The sequence below is a fragment of the Aulostomus chinensis genome, chromosome 8 (assembly GCF_037954235.1).
Source record: "Aulostomus chinensis isolate RoL2024-O1b breed Wild chromosome 8, RoL_Achi_v1.0, whole genome shotgun sequence".
Taxonomy (NCBI): domain Eukaryota; kingdom Metazoa; phylum Chordata; class Actinopteri; order Syngnathiformes; family Aulostomidae; genus Aulostomus; species Aulostomus chinensis.
This window is the reverse complement of record NC_141327.1, coordinates 24,613,736-24,636,157: the sequence shown is the minus strand read 5'-3', so window position 1 is coordinate 24,636,157 and position 22,422 is coordinate 24,613,736. Positions and strand designations below refer to the sequence as shown.

At 40.7% G+C, this 22,422-nt stretch overlaps 1 long non-coding RNA gene across 1 annotated transcript in view; it reads left to right on the top strand.

Moving 5' to 3' along the window:
• LOC147257737 (uncharacterized) overlaps positions 1 to 22,422 on the top strand; it is an 80,880-nt gene that overhangs the window by 18,614 nt on the left and 39,844 nt on the right. Inside the window, exon 2 of the long non-coding RNA XR_015117490.1 lies at positions 15,095 to 15,150. This is a non-coding gene — a long non-coding RNA (uncharacterized LOC147257737). The remainder of the gene's footprint in view (positions 1 to 15,094; positions 15,151 to 22,422) is intronic.

Genomic DNA, 22,422 nt, shown 5'->3' with positions numbered 1-22,422 from the left:
CACACAGGATGAACCTTGGACCGCCAGGACCTGAACTCGAGGCAACCAGCCAACTAGATTTAGGCACAAAAACCACTGTTAGTTATAGTGAAAGATGGGGAAAGTCTGCAGAGGCCCCGATATCTCACTCCTGGCTCCTTTTTCATGGATTTAAGTAGAAAAAGTGAACGAGAACAGCCTGACTATGGAGGCTTATCTGCCTCTCCTCCATAGTCAGTAGACTTCTTCTGGCCATGATGATGTAATATTCATCTTTCTACAGTGAAATATTGTCAAACTAAAGTGTCCCAGCGTGTATTAACACAATCTCTTACACACTGCTATAATATAAACAGGTATGGACTTAAATAGTCACTGGTTTTGCATTCGTACCTCTTACGGTTGCATTTGTTCCATTTAAAGTGATTGACTGGACTTAGGCTGCTTCATCTTCTTGTTCTGTTGTAAAACTTTTGACCAGCAGTGAACGTTACATGCTGTCCTAGAGCGGAGAGAGGACGTAACAACAAAGGGGGGAGGCTTTTAGTGACTCGGTTAATTCTGTCACCATCTGCGATCCACGTGGTTGCCATGTCATCTTTGTGCCAAAACCTTGAAAACAAAACAGGTGTCATCTCAGTTGGCATCAGTAAACCGCCAAATGTCAAAAAAGGCTTTTAAAATAATCCACATTTCGTGGGAATTTTAGACGAAAACAACAACTTCACCAAATTCTATAGAAGTTTTGGTAAGGTCAGTGCAATGTTTCTGCTGTACTTAAATATAAAACTTCACTCTTAGAGGAAAATGTCAGGTCACTCGGGGCATCACAGATGAGAGAGAGTGCCAATCCATCACTTCAAGTCTAGTGACCTCACTTTGTAGCGCAGAACTACAGCCACTTTCTGAAAACATATTCCTCTCTCTCTTCCTCACACGTCTTGACGGCTTTCAAAGTTTTTAGTCATGCATGAATCGAGCGACTCCAGGGAGAAAACTTTTGTAACATGAGGGAAAGTCTTAGTCGACAGTTACATTTTTTCTTCTACCACATCAGTAAATTCCTGATGAGTTGCCAGCATTGGTAATCTCATGCAGATAGATGCATTTCACTCCTTTTAAAATGTTAATTTTAATCAAAATATCCTACCTGGAGTAGAATTTTTTTGATATGGAACTGACATGCCCTTTTAAAATGCTGACAATCACATCGATATATTACAGAAAATAACACACTTGACTGCATGTGGTTGCGGCTCAATTTCTGATTGCAGTCAGAAAATTTTTGCATTTTAAAATACTGCTCAGTGCTGCACTGAGTTTTTTTATTTATAAATAGTTAGAAATCCCTCTTATTTTGCCTGGCTGGGGTAGATTTCCATTTCATCCTCACTTCTACAAACACCTAACCACCTGCTGACAAGAACAAGACATGTCAAAGGCCATAGAGAAGCTCTCTAAAACTCATTAGGAGGGTTTCTGTTGAAGAACGTCTGGATGAGGACGAGGAATTGACAGGAATTTCATTAACATCAGTTCTTTGACACCAGCTTAGTGGAATATAAAATTGGCAGCAAGTCTTAAAGGTGTTGGTGCCATCATAAAGGCTGAGTGGGGAGGATGGAGTGGATGATATCCAATTAAATAGAAAAATTGGTGGTGAATGTGGATGTACTGATGAAATTCCGGTGAAATACTGTAGTGATACTAATATTTTCTAGCAAGCAGGAGCTACAATAAGCAGAGGTATAGCAGTGTCTGCCCATCTTGTGAAACAGATTTCCAGATAATTGAATCCATTTCCAACTCCATCAGATAGTGACACAGATGGAGGTATGTGGGTGTTCAGTCTCTTGCTACCATTGTGGCTGTATACATTAAGTGCATGATAACTGGCTGCTGACAGTATGTAAGCTTGGATATCGCCAGAGTTCCTTCATAGAACAGGATGTACTGAAAGAACAGAAGTTTGCCACCCCCCCCCAAAAAAAAAAAAAAAAACTCCGAACGTGACATGAACAATAAATGAAGGCAAAAAAAAGGAGTTAGCATGTCAGATTAGCATATCATATTTGAGTCATCGCTGGAGTGGGACACAATTTTGCCCAAGAGCTTTATTGGAATGGTCACAGATCTTTTTAACACAGCGTAATTATCCAAAACAGCGTAACTGGAGTGGGGGTGTCCGACTGTCATCAGTAGTATTGTAGGATTGACTGATTATTCAGGCGAATTATCCAGCTTTATGAATATAATCACTTCACACTTGGGGGTGGTGGCAGATTTTTAAATCATTCAATATTATACCATATTGTATATTCCAGGAGAATGCACACATGGACATTCAGTAGTTGCAGTAGTTGTCATGTGTTCTTACAAACAGAGATACAAAGTCTCTCCTTGCGGATCTTCTCCAGTTTCTGGCACCCTACCACATCTGTAGGTGTCTTTTTCTGCAGAATTACAGCAGAAAACCAGGCAGTAGGGTCTTAGTACATCTACCCTTCGGTGTAACTACATGTTTGCCACAATTCAAAATATGTTTGTATTTTATTTGTTCTGAATGGATCAGCCCGCAGGCCATAATACAGCTCCCCACACCAGCCAGCTTTCTACTGTGCTACCGATGATCACTTTCGCCCCCCCCTGCACCTCAGCACTGTAATGACCCTCCTCACTCCAAAACAGAGCAGCAGGCACTCTTCCATTACAGATTGAAAAGCTTTAAATGGAATAATTTCCCATCTCTCCTACCAATATTTTCTCCTTTGAAAAATGTTGTTACCTGAAAGATACCTTCACTTATTCCTCGTTTTTATCTGTGTGTGTGTGTGTGTGTGTGTGTGTGTGTGTGTGTGTGTGTTTGCTTGGTTTTTTTGGACGGGCATGCAGCTGGCCACCAACAAAAAAAGATATTGACCTATTAATTGAATGTAGGTTGTGATGTCAGGTCAACATGACATCAGAGAGCAATGACGACAGCTGACATTTACATTCTGTCGGTTTTAAATGATGTGCTCTCAACTAAATCCAATATCCTGCAAATATCCAAATGTACAAAACTACAACAACAACAAAAAAGGATACATGGGATATTTTCTTTTTTTTATTAGTGATTATGTGAGACAAGCTATAAATGAGTAACGTCATAACATTAAATGAGTCATGCTTGGTGTTGCTGGGAGCTGTATTAAGTGTCGCTCTCTGATTCAAACTTTATGCCAAGTTTGGTTCATCACCTTCCAGCTTGAAGTCTGCACTTCACACATGAACTTGTGACTCATCTATCGTGCTTTGATAGACTTCAAACATGCCTATTAGTCCGAATGCTTCTCTATTTCTCTAAGAGAATATAAGAATATCTAAAGTAATGAGACTCCTACTGTATATCAGCTAGTGCACTAGTTGTTGGAGCCCTGACCCTTTGTTAAATATCCTTAATGATAGTGGATCCTCACCAGCAGTCAATACAACCTCCGTGTCATTTTATGTTTTTATTGCAAGTTTGAAGCTTTCAGAGGCAAAATACACCTCACTTGTTTCTCAAAAAGTTCAAACTGTTGTGCTGTAAATGATACGCTGATAACAGCGTGTGTGAGTTAAAGTAAAACTTGGAGTCCGGTCTTCTCGACCCAAAGGGCTGGAGTGCTCCCAAGGTCAGCCAAAAATCCGTGAAACTAGACCAGACAGTGGAAATTACTCTGCTGCCACTTCCCCCGGCCAGTGCGATTTTGACCTCTGCCGACAGTTGAGTCAGGGACACAATCCAAGCAGGCAAAATGGGACGGTGGTGCACCAGCGTTTAGGCTCTGAATGAGAACAACTGGCTTTGTAATCAAGGTTGTTGGGCGATCAGAGAGAAATTTACCCTGCTACCGTTAAATGTCAGTTAGACTATTAAAGATGAGCCTGTCAAAGGTGAAGTGAATACAATCTACACCTTCAACACATCAGGCTCTGATTCCCAATAGAAGTTCCCTGCAGCCGCAGCTCCTACATGTTAAAATCTCTGAGTCCAACATATGCAAACACTGTCAACTCTACATGGATGTAACATTTATAAGCTCAACTTTATTAAAATCAACCAGCCAACGTTTGGCTTTACTGCCTTGAAGTCACTGGGCCTGGAGTGGACAGGTTGCCAGTCACTCACAGCACTGAAGCTTAGACACTCACAGTGTCACATCGTCACTTTTGTTAGAAGTAAATGTCTTAAAGTTTTTGGAAAAGCCTTCATAAGCAGACTGAATGTTCTTCCAATTAGTGGCAGCAGGTGAAAAAAAAATACATATCAAACAAAACAAAAACATAACAGAAAAATCTCATCTCATTAGATCCTTTTTGTATTCAAAGTTGAATGAAAGGAAGAAAATAATAATCGCTGAAGATGTGATGTCACGGCCTTTTTCTTCTGTAGCTGTGACCCTAATGCCTATACAGTCTGTCATACTGTCTTGAGAGGAAATTGTGACGTACAGTTTTTCAGGTATTTCAAGAAGGAGAAAGGCACGTGTAAAGTCTGAGCTGGCATCAGTTGCCATCCATTTTTAAAAGCAGAAAAAACTCTGGAGGAGAATAAAGCCCAGTTTTTCTAATCGCAGCCCAAATTAAATTCAAATGAGCATGAAAACCTCCATGATGTTGAATTTCCATACTTTTTTTTCTTTTCTTTTTTTTACAATGTCTGGCTACAGATACAACTTAAAGGTGTGTGTGTGCGTGCGTGTGTATCAATTAAAATGACTAAAAGCTCATTAAATGATGCAGCATTTATCTGTTCATTTACTTCACAAGCATTGCAGAAAATTCCAAAGTGAACTAAAGCAAAGAAACAACAAAGACATGGTGGTGTTGCCTCCATGTGGCCTCTGGCTTTGTAACTGAGCGACAACAGTGGTCCGAAGCGACCCACTCACAGTCTTTCAGGGATGCAGCTAAGCTAATGAGTTTCAACTCACACAGTAAAGCTCAGAAATACTGTTGGGACGAACAGTGACTTCTGGAAAGGCCGGAAAGGAGGTTTGTTGAACAAAGATGGCGTCACCTGACAGACGCCGTGCATCTCTTCAACAGAAGAAACCTTAAATGACACCTGGTTGTAACCGCTTGAAAATCACTAGTCAGGTTTCTGTCAACTCATTTTGACTTGCAGAAGCAAAGTCTAATGATGGAAACAGCGAAATAAACACTTGAAAAATTCTTTTAATGCTCGTTTAAGGTCCTCTTTGCTTTATTTCTTTGTGTCTTCCTCACAAATATTCCCAAACTTTGTCCGACGGCAGCCTATGACATGCTCAGCACTGGCTGCTAGTACTGACTGGAGGTTAATCATCATGCTCAGGTTTTTTTGCTGATAGACGGCTCTTTGCATATGCTTCATGTAGCCTATTTTATTCACCTCAAAGCAGCTGATGGCAACACAATCACTGTGTATTATTGATCCAACTTTATCATCTCTTAGCTCAGCTTGATTTGCATGCACGTCGGGTGGTGCTCTCCACCTTTTTCACTGCACTCTGCTGGTTCTTTGCCATCTTTCTCCTTTTATGCCGTCTGTCCCAGAGCGTGGTACTGGCCACCCTTCAGCCTGCTATTTGTGCATTCTGGTCGGGTGCAGGGTTGCGTTTTGTTCCTTTGTGACCTATTAGAAGCAATGGTCTCACTCGTCAGTTTCACCACAGGGGTTAAAAAAAAACTGTAAACTGGATCTCTTTCGCAGGAGGGGCCGGCTAATGAATTAGCTTACAGTTCCACTTCCCACTGAGCCTTTCGAGAACTGAGAGAGGGGAGGTCATTTTTACACAGTAGGTCTTTTCTCGGGCTGATGTATACTCCTTCATACACATGCACCCATCTGTCATTTCAACCAATTTTCCTCAGTGGTGACTTTCCCAGAACCGCATTTTACAAACAATAGAAACACCACACAGAAGCGACTTCCCAAGCTTATATTCTCAACAATATTAACATTAGAATGTTGAAGGTATTCATTATTTGATATTGTGTAACCTGTGGTGAGCTATTTAGCTACATTTGCAGCACAAATTATCCTTAATAAGGTCCCATTTGACCAGAGAACTGCAGGACCATCTTGCCATGAGGCAAAAATGCAAGCCATCCTGCCACCGCTCCTCTCATGGGGAGGCCCAGTTTCCAAACTCCAGGTGAGTGCAAGTGTCAGGACCCTTGTTAGAGGAATCTGTGATCAGGGAAGGAAAAATGCAGTTCATTCTTTTAGTTTTTGAGGAAAGACACAGGGGTGTTGTGTGATGCAGCCAGCTCTCAAGGTTTGCTGGAGTCTGACGGTGGCAAGCCCTTCAGGCCATGATGAGTCAGTGGTCCAGCTCTAGGCTGGCTCAGTATATAATCTCTGACTCATCTCATAGCCCCCCCAGAGTATCAGTTCTCCCCTCAGGCAAGCTAACAGATGCATGTTTCAAATCTACAGGTATCCATTTGAAGGTCTGTAACAAGCAGTCATTTTTAAGCAATGAACCGTGTGTGTGTGTGTGTGTGTGTGTGTGTGCGCGCGTGCATGTATTCCACCAATGTAATTTGTAACATATCAGTCATGTGAATACATGGCAAAGTCCTTGATCTTCTTTCACCAGCAGCACTGATTCATTAATGCATTTCCCTGGAGGCACCGAGGCTGATCTGATATTAAACACAGAATTCAAACAAACAATCATGTGTCATTAGGCATTTTTATGTGCACACATACTCTCGGCTCACACAGTAGAGCTGAGGACACCCGGACAGGTTTAAAAACCACCCTGAATGTTATAATCAGTAAACTGACTGTGACACAGCGCACATATGCGCGTCTCTGCAACGCTGGTAGTAAGGGTTGGTGTTAGCGTGGTGTCATGATAGCAGATATCAGAGATCTGTACTGAATCAAACTCAGCTGACAGCTTACTCTGCAGCGAGAACAGTCACTTACAAACTCACTCCCCACACAATTTTGTCAGTAAAACACCTTTTTTTTTTTTTTAACTGACCTCTGATTCTGCCACAAATGTGATGTACTTCAACAAATGTCAGTTCTTCTTTCTTCAGCAAGGGCAGCTGGGTCGGCCAACATCACGTGTTGCTGGTAGGACATTGTTTCCGGGTACATTTGCATGTCCCCGCCCAACTTGGGGGGCTGCTCTAAAGACTTGGATCTGTTCTGCACTGCAGTGTTGTGCATGTTAAGAGTTCCCAGTCGCTGGTGTGGTGCAGCAAGTTACAGCAGTTTTACAACAAAAGTGGGTTTCAGCTGTTGTTGGTGTGCAGAACTGCACAACTGTAACAATTACATGACCTTTAAGGGTCAAAGGTCCCACTGAAACAGATAAACATCATGGAGAATGCATACTTTTACTTTGGAAACTTCAGTAACTCAGATTCAAAATGTTTTATTTTTTTGTTTTTCATATTTATGTAGGATTTTGAAAGGAGACTTTTACCAAAGTATTATTTTAATCAGGGTATTGTTACTTGAGGAAAAGTACAGTGTCCTTTGGCTGAAGTCGCGTGCACGCGCGCACACACACACACACACACATGCAGTCATCAACTGACAGTGCATACTGAGCAGCGGAGATCATGGAGTGAGGACACTGAATTATTCATCCACTTCTCTCTGTCACTCTGTGGTTACACAACACTGAGCCCACTTGTATTAGTTGCAAAACAGAGTTCACACACTTTGACCAAAAGCTGGTTTCGCTACATGTTTTTGTGATGCTCTCCCTCTCTGTATCCTTCAACCTTGGATTGACGGCGGTCGCTCTTCTACCTGCTCGTTTTTACTTTGCTTGATCTTCCCAGCGTTTCCTCAACACTTGTTACCCTCTTGCCCTCGTCTTTTCTCTCACCGACTCCGTCTCCAAATGTTCTCCTGCCGCTGTTTCAAGGATAGACGGATTGATGTAGTGTGCCGTTGCTCCAGAAGTGACAGGCAGCCATTGGATGACAACACAGTGGGTTGAAATTGGTGCGTGTGAACCTCACATCTCATTACCTGGTTGCCTGTGTGCATCTGACACATCCAATTCCACAGATTTACAGTCCACAACACATCAGGAATATCAGCTGAAAGGAAGGGAGGGGGTGCTACAGCAGCTACCACCACTCATTTCAAAACAAACTGATGAAACTGATAAAACAAATTAAGTAAATGAATTAAGTGCAACTCGAATGACAAAAGAAAACAGTTTCCTGTTGAAAACATATCAACTGATAGACAGCCACTGTCTGATGGCTGCTTTTAATATTCAAGCATGATTTCCATTTGGAAATTAATTAATATTCAATTGTACATTTGCTGAGACATGCTCATTTCGTTCTGCTTTAACAAACTAATTAGTGGGAGAGCTGGAAAAACAAATTCTCATTAAGTCGTGTCCCTTGCCTCCTCATTTAAACTAAATTGTAACTGAGCTGTGTAGGCTTCAGGGTAACATGGTGGGAGATATCAGGGGACCAAGATTTAATTTCATGTTGGGATATTTAGGTAAAAACGAGTAACTTAAATTATATGAAAACTGAGAGCACAAAGCCCAATTGAACTGAGTTTACTGTTCTTTTTGGTAGAAGTTTATTAATTTACCCGGAGCTTACTGCAGATGGAGGATGAATTGAAAACATGGCCACCAAAGTGTAACTGGAGAGCCTTGTTCAGAGTATTGACCACCTTGTTTGGTGACCAGTCTTCTGCTTTTTTGCAATTGTCATATCAGCATGATTAATTGGATCACTTTAATGAGCACACAAGCTCATAGTCTTCTACCAATTATATCTTGTGATTGAAATTTGATAATACCTGCATCGGTCTCTCTTCAATGAGCACACAATAAGCTTTAACAGGAAAGAAAGCGAGAGGGAGTAAGTAGAAAAACGTAGAGGCGGTACGTCAGTTTTTGTGTCATCGTTCTTCAAATATAATTAAAAACATAATTCGAAGTACCTTCAGGCTCAGGCCCTAAAAAATATTGTATTGGAAGAAGGTTTCGGCTTCCTCCCACAGTCCAAAGACATCAAGAGGGGACGAGGCTGATTGATACTCTAAATTGACCGTAGGTGTGACTGGGAGTGTGTTGATGCTATGATTTTTATTGACTTTGAACATTTTCTTAAATGTAGTTTACCAGTTGAAAGCATAAGACCACACCAAAGTTGGAAGTTCTCACCCCTGGAAAGTAGAGTATCTGCATGTCAGTACAGTTTAAGTGTCTTGCAAACAGGAGGCCACGCCCCTCAGCATGCTGAGAATCAGCTCTGCTTGCCAAGATTGTACCAGAGCAGATATAACAAAACAAACGCATCTATGTCTGAAAAATTGACCCACATTACATTCAGATTCCACAAAAAATATTCTCTGAATTTAAACCGTCATAGTACAGAATCATTAAGCAACTCTCTCAGCTCCAGTGGCTGTGTTTCTCGAAGTGCGTGGTCATAAAATCTGTTTCATGTTTATGCTTTCATCTTATTTACTGAATGTCTCGTTGGTTTTAAGGTTAAGATTCAGAAAATGTATTCATCTCCATCATTGCATTTCTGTTTTGTATGAATACACAAATGATTTTTTATTGAGGACCCAGCTTACGTTGATGTGAGCTTTTTCAGAGTGTAACATAACTTTATGTAACATAAAGCCACAGTGCTTTTTTTTTTTCTTTCTAAAATTCCTGTTTCTTCTTTGTTTTGTATTCTGATGAAATAACCATGGTAGCCTATATTAAATTCAGAATATCAGCAGATGGGAGAACAATCGCTAGTTTATGTTGCAACGCCAATGTTATTCTCATTACCCTGGAGTTAACGTTGGAATATACAGTACTCACTGCTGAGCCTGGTTAGGAGAATGTACTTTCATTCTTAAAATATGCTTTTATTAAACAACAAACAAGATAGATAGTAGTTCATTTCGAGGTCACTTGTACACATCCAGAGTAGGAGGACCTGCGTGTAGGGAGAGGAAAGTCAAAGTTTCAGGAATCCAAAGTTGTAAGCAGTTATAGAAGGGCCCCACACACTCCTCTGAGAACCCTGCAGAAGGGCTGCGTGTTTCTGTCTGCAGGATTTCACAAAAACTACAAGGCTGATTTCCACCAAACTTGGAAGGGTGTAGCATGAGCCAACGAAGGGCTAGATTAGTCACACTGCCACCTACAGGCACTGGCAGCGAGAAGTGTTATACTCTTTATTGTATTCCTCCTCGTGAGTCGGCCAAATCCGTCTCTAACTGAAAATCTTAAAAACCAAGTTCAAACTTTGATATTTCGTTCTCAACAGGGCGCTGTTGTAGTCGGACTCTACGTGGTCAGATCTGGCCAAAACCTGTAGAAATCTGGAAGCTGAATACAAAGTTAGACATAACGCCAACTAGTGGAAGTGGCTTTTAGGTCAAACACAGCCTGAGCGTGACAGTGCCAGGAGCTGAACGCTGGCCTCGGTGGGGGTCTGCGCTCCCTTCGTAGTTCTTGATGTTATGACTTTTCACCAGGAACGACCAGCAGACTTCTTATTCTGGAAGAAATATAATTTATCCCCAACTAAATAACACGTATACAGCAATTTAAAAGGCCCAAGGCTGCCTGACAAAGAGGTAAACATCACAAAATTGACTGATAGTGTCACATTGATCACTGGAGATCCACTTCACACGTGTATGAAAGGATCCAAAAATACTGTTTGTCTGACACTGTGCTGAGCAAAAGTATCATAAGTGACACATCTGTGGTCCTGATGCGTTTACAGCAGTTTCAGGCTCTGTGGATGTTTTCTCCTTTACCCTCTCCAGTTTAGAAGTCTTTTTTTTTGGGGGGGGGGGGGTGATTTTTGAGATGCTCCATTTAACTTTACAGCAGCCTCTTGTCACCTGTTGATAATGAAGAGCGATATCAAAGGTCAGGAGGAACATGCGTAAAGCTAGAAAAACAACAGTAATGATAAAAAAAAAGTATAAATTAACTTCATCTGAATTTTTGGTAGAAATGAAATCGCTTATTTTTTTTATATATATACACGTCATCATGTTGACAGTGAAATATGGCTCTTTCTTGAGATATTTTACCTCATATCATAAACATGCCAGATTCTGAGTCTATTATCCGCTGACACTGGCTAAGAGGTAACCTTTTTACAGTCTGACCTTTGTGCAAAGGCAGCGTGTGTATCACCTAGACAAATACACTGAAGGTTGTCAGGTGCTGTAGCGTGGAAAGGAAAAAAAAATCTTTTATTTGTTTATGTTCTTTAAAATGTCATTCCTTTCCTCTAAAACCTATTAACTGGGGCTACAATGGAACCGAATTCTTATCTGCACAGCCTCTCATGAATGCATCAAAGCTTCGGAGCCGCCGCTGAATAACAATGAGATTATTTTACAGGGAGAAATATTTCATCCAAATATACGAGGAGAGATAAACAACTAAATATTATACAGACAAAAAAAATACACTGGATACACACCTTGTGCGCTGTAGGAAACCTTGAAGCTTGTTCAAAACACCACTGTTTTTGTTATGGTGAAACAAATCAATCATGTCTGAAGCGATACTCACAAATGACAACACAATTACCGTTGAATGTTTTGCGATTGTAGCTGTCAGAGAAAATGTGGCGAATCATGAGTCGAATTGGTTTCTTTGTGGGTTATCGTTTCACGCGTGTATATAGGTCTAATTTTCTGTTCTACCGCCAGAATGACGTTGACACCCGCAAGAAACATCTGTAATGTCCTCACACTCGTTTTTAAAGACGGTAGAATGATGATGTTTTCATCGGCGTCAGTTAAAGTGAAGGAACAGCAACAGTGCTGACTCCTCCCTCCATCCACTGGCCCTACTGGTCTAAATAAACGCATCTCAGGGCTCTTAGCCCATTAGCCTTTATCATACAAGTAATTACATGATCAATTTGCACAAATTAAAAATGCATGAATCATGCAGACCGTTATGAAACAGATTGCATCACTGTGTATCTTGATGAAAAAGAAGAAATGTGCAAAACATCAAGTTTAAAATAGCTCACCTGCTAACTTTAATGTGAAGGATGCTACTTCGTCACCAGAACCCTCAGAGTGTCGCTCGGTTCATCAGGATGTTGCCTTCTTTGTGTCGTGGAAATCCCGAAACCAGACAAACATGTTTGATGTCTTCGCTGACAGCCCCTCCAGAGTAATGTCGAGCTCCTCTCCACTGGTGTGCCTTTCTTCTCAGTACCTGCAGTTTCTGTGTCCTGCTGCATCTGATGTCTGATTTCTGAGCATCTCGGTGGAGACGCTGAACACCAGTTCACTCCGCACCCACAGAGCGTTACCCCCCTGGTGTCAAACTGGTTTATGACAGACATCCGGCCCTTGTGGCCATGTTTACGCAAATTCAAAAATAATGAGGAGAATGGAGACCTTCAATGTAACCTGGTTTTTGTAAACAAAGTATGTTTTCATCTCAAGCGTCACAATAAAATGCATCGTTTGCTTTCCAGCAGTTTCATTTCTGGTTGCAACACATTGCTTCTCATCGCGAGTCAATGCCGCCAACAACTTGTGCACACTCGTGAAAATTGTGGCTCTGTGTTGTATCTCCTCCACCGTGGCAAATTTGGGGGAAATTCCCTCAAGGTGGTCCAGAGATAAGGGCAGCACGGTGCTCTCGCCTCACAGCAAGAAGGTTCTGGGTTTGAGTCCCCGTTCGAGCACGGGATCCCCCCCCCCCCCGTGACCCTTAATGGATAAGCGGTATAGAAAATGGATGGATGGACGGTCCAGAGACAACAGGTTAACAAGAATGAGAAAGATAATGAGAGAATGTGCGGCGACAATGACATTGAGCTTTGACCACCAAAATCTCTTCTGTCATCATTGAGACCAAACAGACATTTGAGCCAAATTTGAAGAAAAATATCACTACATCTAAATTACAAAAAGTATTTCTGGGATTTCTTCTGGTTCCCCGTTTCAGTAAGGGTGAGTAGATTTCCATTTCCTCTTAAAATCTGTAAAACTCTAAAAACCTCTCTACTACATCAGCAAAAATCATCCATTCTGGTCTGTGTATTGTTCCAACAACAATTGGTTTTCAGTGGTGTTATTGTCAGTATGAATGGAAGCAGGCGGTTAGCAGGAGTAATATTGTTCAGTTACAGTGAATATTAGTTCATTTGCATTCTGGCCCCCCACCCTCAACCCCCCTGTAGTTCTGTTCCACTGAGATACTCTCAAGTGTGTTAATGACCTCCACATCTTACTGGACTGTTAGCAAGACAGGTGGCGAAAGCTGAGGTAATTGTTATGATGATCATTAAAAAGGAACAGTTGGAAGGCCCACATTTGATTGAAGCTCTGATTGGAAATTGCAGTCCTTTATTCTGGAACCCCTGACAGCTCTTATCTGCCATATTTATTCGGTGAAATTGCATTTTAAAACACAAAAAAAACATTTCATGACTCTCACACATGCTGGATCCCATTCCTGCCAAGCTACAAAGTGAACGCATGTTATTGTGTTTGTTTGCGTTCATCAGTTATAACTAGTAAAGCAAATGCTTTGTATGATATTACAGCCCGCTGCAGGATAAATCATGAAAAATGTCTCCGCTTACTTCAGTTTATTATGTGCTATAATTGCGCTCAAATCCTGGCCGAGGCTGTAGGGAATAACAGGAAACCAAATAGAGACGAGAGAGAGGAGGAGAACTGATTAAAATATCAGAAAGGTTTTGCCTGTCTCCATATTTTTATTGCTATTTTCCATTTTTTTTTTCAAATTATTATTCTTAAACGTATTCTTCCTTTTGTTGAGAAAATATTTGTGATAAATTGCTGTTGCTGTCCTGTCTTGTGTCCGCTGGCAGAGTTGCTCACGTCATGAAGTGTTCGAAGACTTCAAGAGAATATGAGTAGTTTTTTTGTTTTTTTTACAAAACAAATGTAATGTAATAATGCAGGCTTCTCCAAACTGAGAGAGGCAGTAAACCCAGATCTTCAAACGGTCACTACCGTATCTTTCAATCCGAGAAGGCAGACGAGTTACAAGGAATGGCAGCTTTACAAAGAAAAAAAGTGATAAATGGCTGTATGGTGGCAGTGGTGTGCCAGCTTATCTCCACCAGCCAGCAATGCCTTTATCACTCTTTTTTTAATTGCCTAAGTGGCAGAGACCCAGTGAAACATACACACAATGTGCATAAACAAGTTTCAAGTAATACTCCACCCGGAATGCATCTTCTTCACAAATATACATACATAAAACACCCACCCGGTTGAGACTTGAAACATGGCTATCAAATGGGATAAAATATTCAAATATGCCAATAATCGTCTCAAACCACTCCTGCAGCTTAATCCAGTCCTCTACTACTCATGCTTTCCTCAGTCTGCTCCCGTATTTACGAAAAATGTATCTGTATACACCACTTCCATCTTAATCATCACAAGCGGGATAGATTTATTCAGAATATCCAGCTCCTCCATCGAGATCCACCTCAACCAAGCAAATCCATTTGTCTTTAACTACATTTTACGTAACGTTACGTGTAGAAGTTTGACTTCACCGTCACGTGTTAGTAAACTAAGGGGTGCTTGTCAAGGCAAATGTAGTTAAGCAGAGAGAACAGTACCTGCATTTGCATGACATAAATGTCAAAAGTACGCCCACCAATAAGTCATCAAGTAAAGTACAGACACTCAAAAATACTCTCTGATAATACAAGTCAGAGAATGAGGGGATGAGAGTGCTTGCAAAGCATGTTCTTACATTTGCCCACCAGCAACAGTGCACAAGGAGTGTGCAATTCATGTACTTTTGGTTTCATGCTTGGATTTCATTCTATTGGGTATGCAAAATGAAATGTTCGCATGGAATTTCAGATGCAGCCATGAACCTACAGACTGGACATGGTTTGGTTTGCTAAGCTTTGCATCAAGCCTGGAAGTAGAAGGAGAAAATCAAAACTCTTGAAGTACATCTGTGAATGTGTGTGTGTGTGTGTGTGTGTGGGGGGGGGGGGGGGGGTGAGAGCTTGAATTCATGGCCTATCCAAACTAACACCATGTTATACTACACACGAACAGAGTGTTGTGGTTTGATGACATCTACGCTGGCCCATCTCTTCACAGAGTCAGTGACTTCCTGTCGTCTTGTTGTCAGTGTGGAGTTGTCAGGCAACCATGAGGTAAGCAGATTTATTTGTTTCCTAACCTTTCGAGGGGGATTCTTGCCTGCCCCCCCCCCCCCCCCATCTCCACTTTCTCCTGGCTTACTGTTGCACATCCAACATGTTAGTCATCCTCTCATCCAACTCTGGAAGGAACCGACACACGTAACTCAAAAGTCATAAAACATTTCTTGCAATTCTACATATTATGGGATTTTGTAAAACCAAGGATTATGCAACCAGTCTTTCTCATTTATAGACAATATCAGCACTTGCCCATCCAAACTCCTGCTAACATCTAGTGCTCTCAAACACTCCTGACTGCTCAGTATTGACGCTACAAGACAAAGTCTTCCTGTGACCTGGACAAGAAACCACAGTAATTGTTTGACCGACTGCAACTGGAATCCAGACCCAGGAAAAAAAGCCTGACCGTGATGATAAATGAAAGTGTTCTCAGATATAAAATCAGCCGGCTAAACTTCCCTCTAGTCTCCGTGTGGCCCTCCATCTCTTGATTCTGTACGCTTCCCCCATCTCTAATAAAAGTATAATATCCTTGAACTGAACACATTTTACAGGGCATCCCAGCAAATACAAGCTCAAATTGAACAAAATTAGAAAGGGTGGTGGCTCCAGTTTGCTTGATAGGATCCTGTACACCAATAGAGGTGTAACAGCCAGCTTGAAATGGATAAATGAGTCGACATGGAGGGCTGAAGTAAGTGACCTTGAGTTAATACACCTGCAACAGTGGGAGGCAGACCTGAGAGAGGAGCTGCTGTGGTGCAGAACAGGTCACTGATAATATTCTATAGTTTAATTTTTATCAGAGGCAAGAAATAATGCTTCTTTTTTTGGGGTTTACATTATGAACGAGACCACACTGCTTTAACTAAAGTGAAGTTGAATCATGACTTAGATTGGTGATATTCTATACAGATACATGGGGTGTGTGTGCGTGTGCGTGTGTGCGGGCGCGCTTTGCTCTCTCAATGTGTTCATGTAATCAAAGTGACAAGCCGATGATGAGGAGCAGGATACGGCCTCACTGACCGAGAGTCAGGATGAGTTGAGAAAAAAGCTCCCAGGCAATGTTTGAATTAATTGAAACGGTAAGTTATCATCCTGCTCCGCCATTTATGCGTTTTGACTTACCCACCTTATCCCCGCTACATGTTTAAATGTAATTCTTCAGTGTGAATTTGTTCTTATTAACTACATTGGGCATTCCACTATGTTCTCTTCGTTTAATATCATAATTCCCTCTGATAACACAATAAAACAGCTGAGTGACAACTTTAATGCACTGGACTCAAGTGCGAGCATCGTGTTGGGGGAGTGTATCAGGTTTGTTTGAAGCGACTCAGTGGCTCCATCTGGACTGTGTGTTCAGAGTTCTCCAAAGAGTAAACAAGCAGAATACTCAGTGTTCTGTGCAGTTTCGGTTGCCAGTACTGTTCACAGACATCATCAACTGCTCTGGACGTATATCGACTGTTTAAACTACAGGACATCAAGGCTGTCTGTTTTTATTCAAAGTTTGAATGTTCGTTGGAAGGTGAGGGGAAAATTTTGCTTCCGGACTATCATAACCTTTTTGAAATGGCGTTGTTTTGAGCTCATTGATTGGACCATTCTAGAAGTTGATTATTTGTTGTCCTACAAGGAGGGCGGGGCTCTAAAACTTTAAAACGTATCCGAATGAATGTATTATGGGCTGTTCAAAGTTATTGGACCTTCATTTTGAATCCTACAAATACACATGGAATTGAGTCACCATTTTGAATGTGGTGCTGCTTGTCAAGCCTGCGCGCTGACCAGACTAAATCTGCCATAGCAAACATGAGTTTACAGAGGTTTCCAGGCTTCTTCAGCTCAGCTCATGGCTCTATTGGACTGGGTTTTAGGAGCCAACGGGGCTTTAAACTGATTGCAATCAGGCCATTGAAAACCATAGAAAAAGAAAAAAAAACGGATGAAGGAAAAAAAAACCCACCAAAAGAGCGTCGAGCCTCAGTGTTAGCAGACTTCACACAGGCTCGCAGCTCATTCTGCTGGTGCTTGTTAAATCTATATGACCCCGCAAACTCACTCACTGGTAAGAGAAAAGGAATCAAGCTCCTTAGTTTTGCATGATTTACAAGTTTTTAAAAACCTGCAGTTATAAAAATGGTATAATACATACTTTTGCTGCAATAATAATAACAGGAGTGCATACTGTATACTAGCGGCAGTGGAGAAGAGCCTATATGTCATTGAACCGATGTGACTGTGTTGATATACTTGCAGTCACGTGCTGTGAATCCTGTAGGACAGAAGACATCAACATGCTGATGGTGCCCTTCAGGTTGCGTTCAGGCGCCAACATTTGGTTCCCAGGGGACTCATACATTCTTAATCTCTCCTCTGCAATACTGAAGAAATGTATTTGCAATGATGGGATATTAATGTGATGGTAACTGAAGGACACATAGGTTTATATAAGTTTCAGTGAGAGATAGTTATCAAATGTTTGTGTGAGTATAAATACATCTTTAGTGCTTGTGCGGTTATACTGAGGCACTGTAGGTTCAGTTTAAGTATTTACAGCCTGTGTCCTGTTCAACTATCTATAAAATGACAAATGCGCTTCATTTTATTTGCCTATTAACAATGATAACCATCGAAAGCAGCGCTATTAAGTGAATCCACCACAAGCAAAAGTCACTGTGCTGAGCAATATGTGACATCCCTCTCTGATTTACTCTCCCATACACAGGTGAGTTATAACCCTAAGAAGACTCGTTATTGCCTTTCAGATATTTAGTTGTTAAATCATCCATCCAGTATTTATAACCTCTTGTCCTGCCCAGGGTCAGCGAGGGTTTAGCCTCCTGGAGCACACACGCTGAGGTTAAGACGCTGGCTGCATCACGGACAGGTCACTGTCTGCAACACATAAACATCCATTCTCATTCACATCGTCAGGCAATTCCAACCCAGTCAGAGGTTCTGGTGCACCTGACCCACAACCTCTGAGACAACCCCCCTGCTGAAACAAGGCCATCACCTTGCGTTGATGCGATATGAGAACAATGCATTTCTTTACAAACATTTATTTTTTTGGATGTGCTCAGTATTTCTGTTTTCTTCACACAGTTGCGAACTATACAGCATCCCCCCTCCCCTCCTGCTCAGATGATTCACTCGTACCGCCATAGTTGCATAATTCATGTGTTCTCATATTAACATTGAAGAGGTGTTGTTGCAATTTCCCTGACAAATGCGTTCAGTGTTTGATGAGCAAACACAGGCTCTTATCAGTCTTTGACCACCTGTGCCATGGCGATGTATAACCTCCGGGACATGAGCATAATGTATCAATAAGTAATAAGGGCAGCATAACTCATGACACACTTCACTGTTATCTGTGCAGCAAATGCACACATTGACTTAAATGTCATCAATTAGCAATCACAACAGATACATTATTTATTGACATGACGTAGCTTGACAGTGATAATGTGAAATTTCTGATGAACAGTCTTCAACTCTCTACGTATGTCCTTAGTCACTTTCAGAGTAACTGGGAGAGAGATCTAGGAAATGACATTCATTTCTTATTCTTTATTCATAACAGCATTCAAGCAAAAGAAAACATTTCTTATTGACTTTTCCAGCTAAAGGCTAAATAAATCTGACCTCCAGAATAAACAATTACATAATATTTTTGAAGCATGCCTGGAAACTAATATATTTAATGTTAAAAAAATAAAATAAAACAAAAACAAAGCATGCCTGTTACTTTTATTTAATTTTCACTTTTAAATCTTGTTATTTATTGGCTATAAAGGATATTTGTTTGAATTGCAAGTATTCAGTGGATGTATACTTTCACACTGAATCAATATAGTTACTATAGTTACTCTGCACCACAGCCTGCACGAGCACAAAAGACACATAATTACACATTGTGTGCACATGAAAATAGACATGTCTAGAACACAAACTACAGCTGAAACATATCAAGGTATTTTTACCACTATCAAATCCTTCACAAATACAAATTGTTAATTAGAAAGTTCCTTTTCTGAAGCGTCGTTCAATTTTGCCGTGGTCATGTACTCGGAAGACATGATCAGAAAAGTAATTGCACGTGGCGGCCGCAAAAACCGTGACTGGTCTGCTCCATAACCTCCCATTTCCTCTGCATAAAAGGCTTTCCCGCATGTTACGTAGTACATCATCTCCTCCTTTATGTATATTTTAACTGTTTGTTTATTAACATCCATAAGCTCCAACTTTAAGACATTTTGCTCTCTTTCGGCCAAGTGTTTGAAGAAACTCGTCACAGGCATAGAAACCCCGCAAATAACTCGTGTTTTAGCAGCTTAACTGCATGGCAACATAGCAACGTCAGTCACATGCTCAGCTCGCGTGCCCACAAATGACACACTCGTATAAATCAGGTTAGATGTAATCTGTCGCGAAACAAGAAGACGGAGTCCTACACAGAAGGGAAACAGGAATGAAATCACCAGGAAGTCTCCTGCCTCCAAAGGGCTTTTCTCTTGTCATTACCCGACCAGAGGAAATTCAATACATGGAAATCTATCAGCTTTGTCACTCAGAGATTATATGCGATGTATTGTTGCATGCATGTATTGTCATGTATAAGATGGACTTCAATATTTGCCTGAGCATGTTCACAAATTCATAGAGGTATCTCTGTGTACATAAACTGGAACATTCAGCACGTGGTGTGTCACTGATATGAAACAGCCGGTGATTTTTTCCCTCAAGTCATAAATGGAATTGAGATAAAATATGAATCCTTTTGGCAGAAGTATCGAAAAAAAAAGAAAGAAGAAGGTGTTTTCCCCCTGCAGCCATGTTGCACAATGATCACCCAGAAACTGAACATAAAGACACATAATTGCATTTGTATTGTTCGTTTAAGTTGAATTTGGCCTCACAGCTTCTACACTAATGTGATTCTGGGTGATTTAGCAGATTCCAGAAGGTTCCGTCAGAGAAAGAGCCAGATTCCTGTCTGACCTTCAAACTGCCAAAATCCCACTGTCGCTTTAAACCTTAGCCACCTCAGCTTTGAGCCTTTTCATTTGAAGAGTAAATATTAGCTTCAGCTCACTGCTCCCAGAAGCAGCTCATTCCACATTTCTAGAACAGTGGATTACATCATCAGCAATATTTTGTCCAGGTACAAAGAAAACGTGTAGGTTTTTGAGTACAGCGGCAACATGATACACATGCATGTCAGCAATCGTTGACAGAAACAAGAAAAGAAAGACTGCGACCTAGCAAACACAACTGCAGTCAATCCACCGTTCTACAATGAATTATTGTCAGGAAATAGCTTTATGGATGTTTTTGCAACACTTTTGTTAGAGCTTTCAGACACCAAGTGTTTTCTGGGATATCTTATATATAAACATAACCTTTGGCTACAAGAAAACTTTGCAGGACTCCTTGAAGTTCTTATTAACATGTCATATTAGGTAAAACTCGTTGGCAAGTTGAAAGGCATTTCTGTGCTGAAAAGCTAATTGGATTGTCTGTTGTCAAACATGGACGCTGATGAAAAGATGGAGATAAAATGATGCCCCAATTTTTTGTTTCATTTAAAAGCATGCATTGAAAACTGTCTCAAGAGCTTTGCCAAAATAAACTTAAAAGAAAATGCCACCACATGATTCACTTCCTTCTCGTCGCGTCAACTGCTAGAGCAATTAACCCACAGTTAATTAGAAAATTCCTCCTCCTGTAATTCACTTGGATGAGACCGAGGTGCAGGATGGTACAGTGGATTATTCATGGCCTACTGGTAATCACACAAGAGCAGAAACCAGGATACTTGAATTAATCACACCTTCATTTACTTCACAGACGTTGGCCACCATGACTTTATGATTTAACTGTGTTTACTTACTATATATATATATATATATATATATATATATATATATATGTATATATCTTCCAAACACACCCCTCTTGAGCTATTCAGTCTGCTTGTGCATTCTTAGTTTAGACAGTTCTGAAGGAGTTTTTAACACCCCTGAGTCTTCTGAAGCACCGCCAAGTTGTGTGCGAATTTTAACGACCAAAGTTCCTCAAAACCTTTATTCTACCAAGGAAAAGCCTTTTGGCTTAAACAGAGGTGTTTATGATATTTTGCCAAACCTTTTCCCCTAAACCATGTATACAAGTAACATCTACAAGGTTATATGGTAATTTGTGTTCCCAAAAATGACCACCGACTAAATCAACAATGACGTCTTGTTATTTTACGGCTGCAAACATTGACTCGCTGCAGAATATTAACTGATTACTGCCTCTTGTGTTTTATCTTTCTGACTCACTACTGCGCTATTCCACCTTATTTGATATCGCACGCACAAGATAAATGAATATCAGCGCGAGGCGCCTTTAATCAAATCTCATTTTCCATGAAAGACAACAACGGGAGACAGTGCCTCGTAACCTTTTAAGTTCAAACCCACTTTGATTTCATCTCAACAACTGTGTGATATTTTCAGTTAAAATCTGGAACAATTAAATTTTAATCTTTGAAATAAATGACCTAAATCATTCTGTATTCCAGGAAGTCCCCAATTAAATCATAAAATTGTTGTTATCAATTTTTCTCTTAACTTTAATGAGGATAAGGATTTTTTTTGTTAATTCCTAATGACAACTAGAGATCCAATAAATATTCATCTTCACTCTATATTTTACTGACTGCATTTCTTGTTTTCCTATTTATTTGAAAAATTTGTGTATTTTATCATTTAAAAGTCCATGTTTGAACATAAAGTTTCTTTTTCCGTAACAAAAGACAGACAATGAGGTTGTAATAACCAGTTTGGACATATTGATGTAGAAATATGTCATCAATTTGTTCACAAAGTAAGAGAGGGTCAATATTTGATCAATAGTTAGAATATGAAATAATTACATGTAATGAATACAATTATATCACACAGAAATGCATGAAATAAATGAATGAATTTGGGACATTTTTGACCCATTTGAAGTCTGTCACATGCTGCTCGTGTTCCAGACTTCTCTGACAGGGTTATGGTGTTCTAAAGGTTTTAAACTGGCAGTGAGTCAGCGATGTTTGACATGCATATGCACAGATGCACATGCAGCTCTCCATCTCTCCCAGAGGAACCCTGCTAACACCTTGTCTGCACTGAACAGGCAGTGAAAAGAGCAGAGCAGCAGCAGCTGCACTCCTCAGTCACAGCATCATTTCAGCCACAATGATGCAGTTTGACAGAG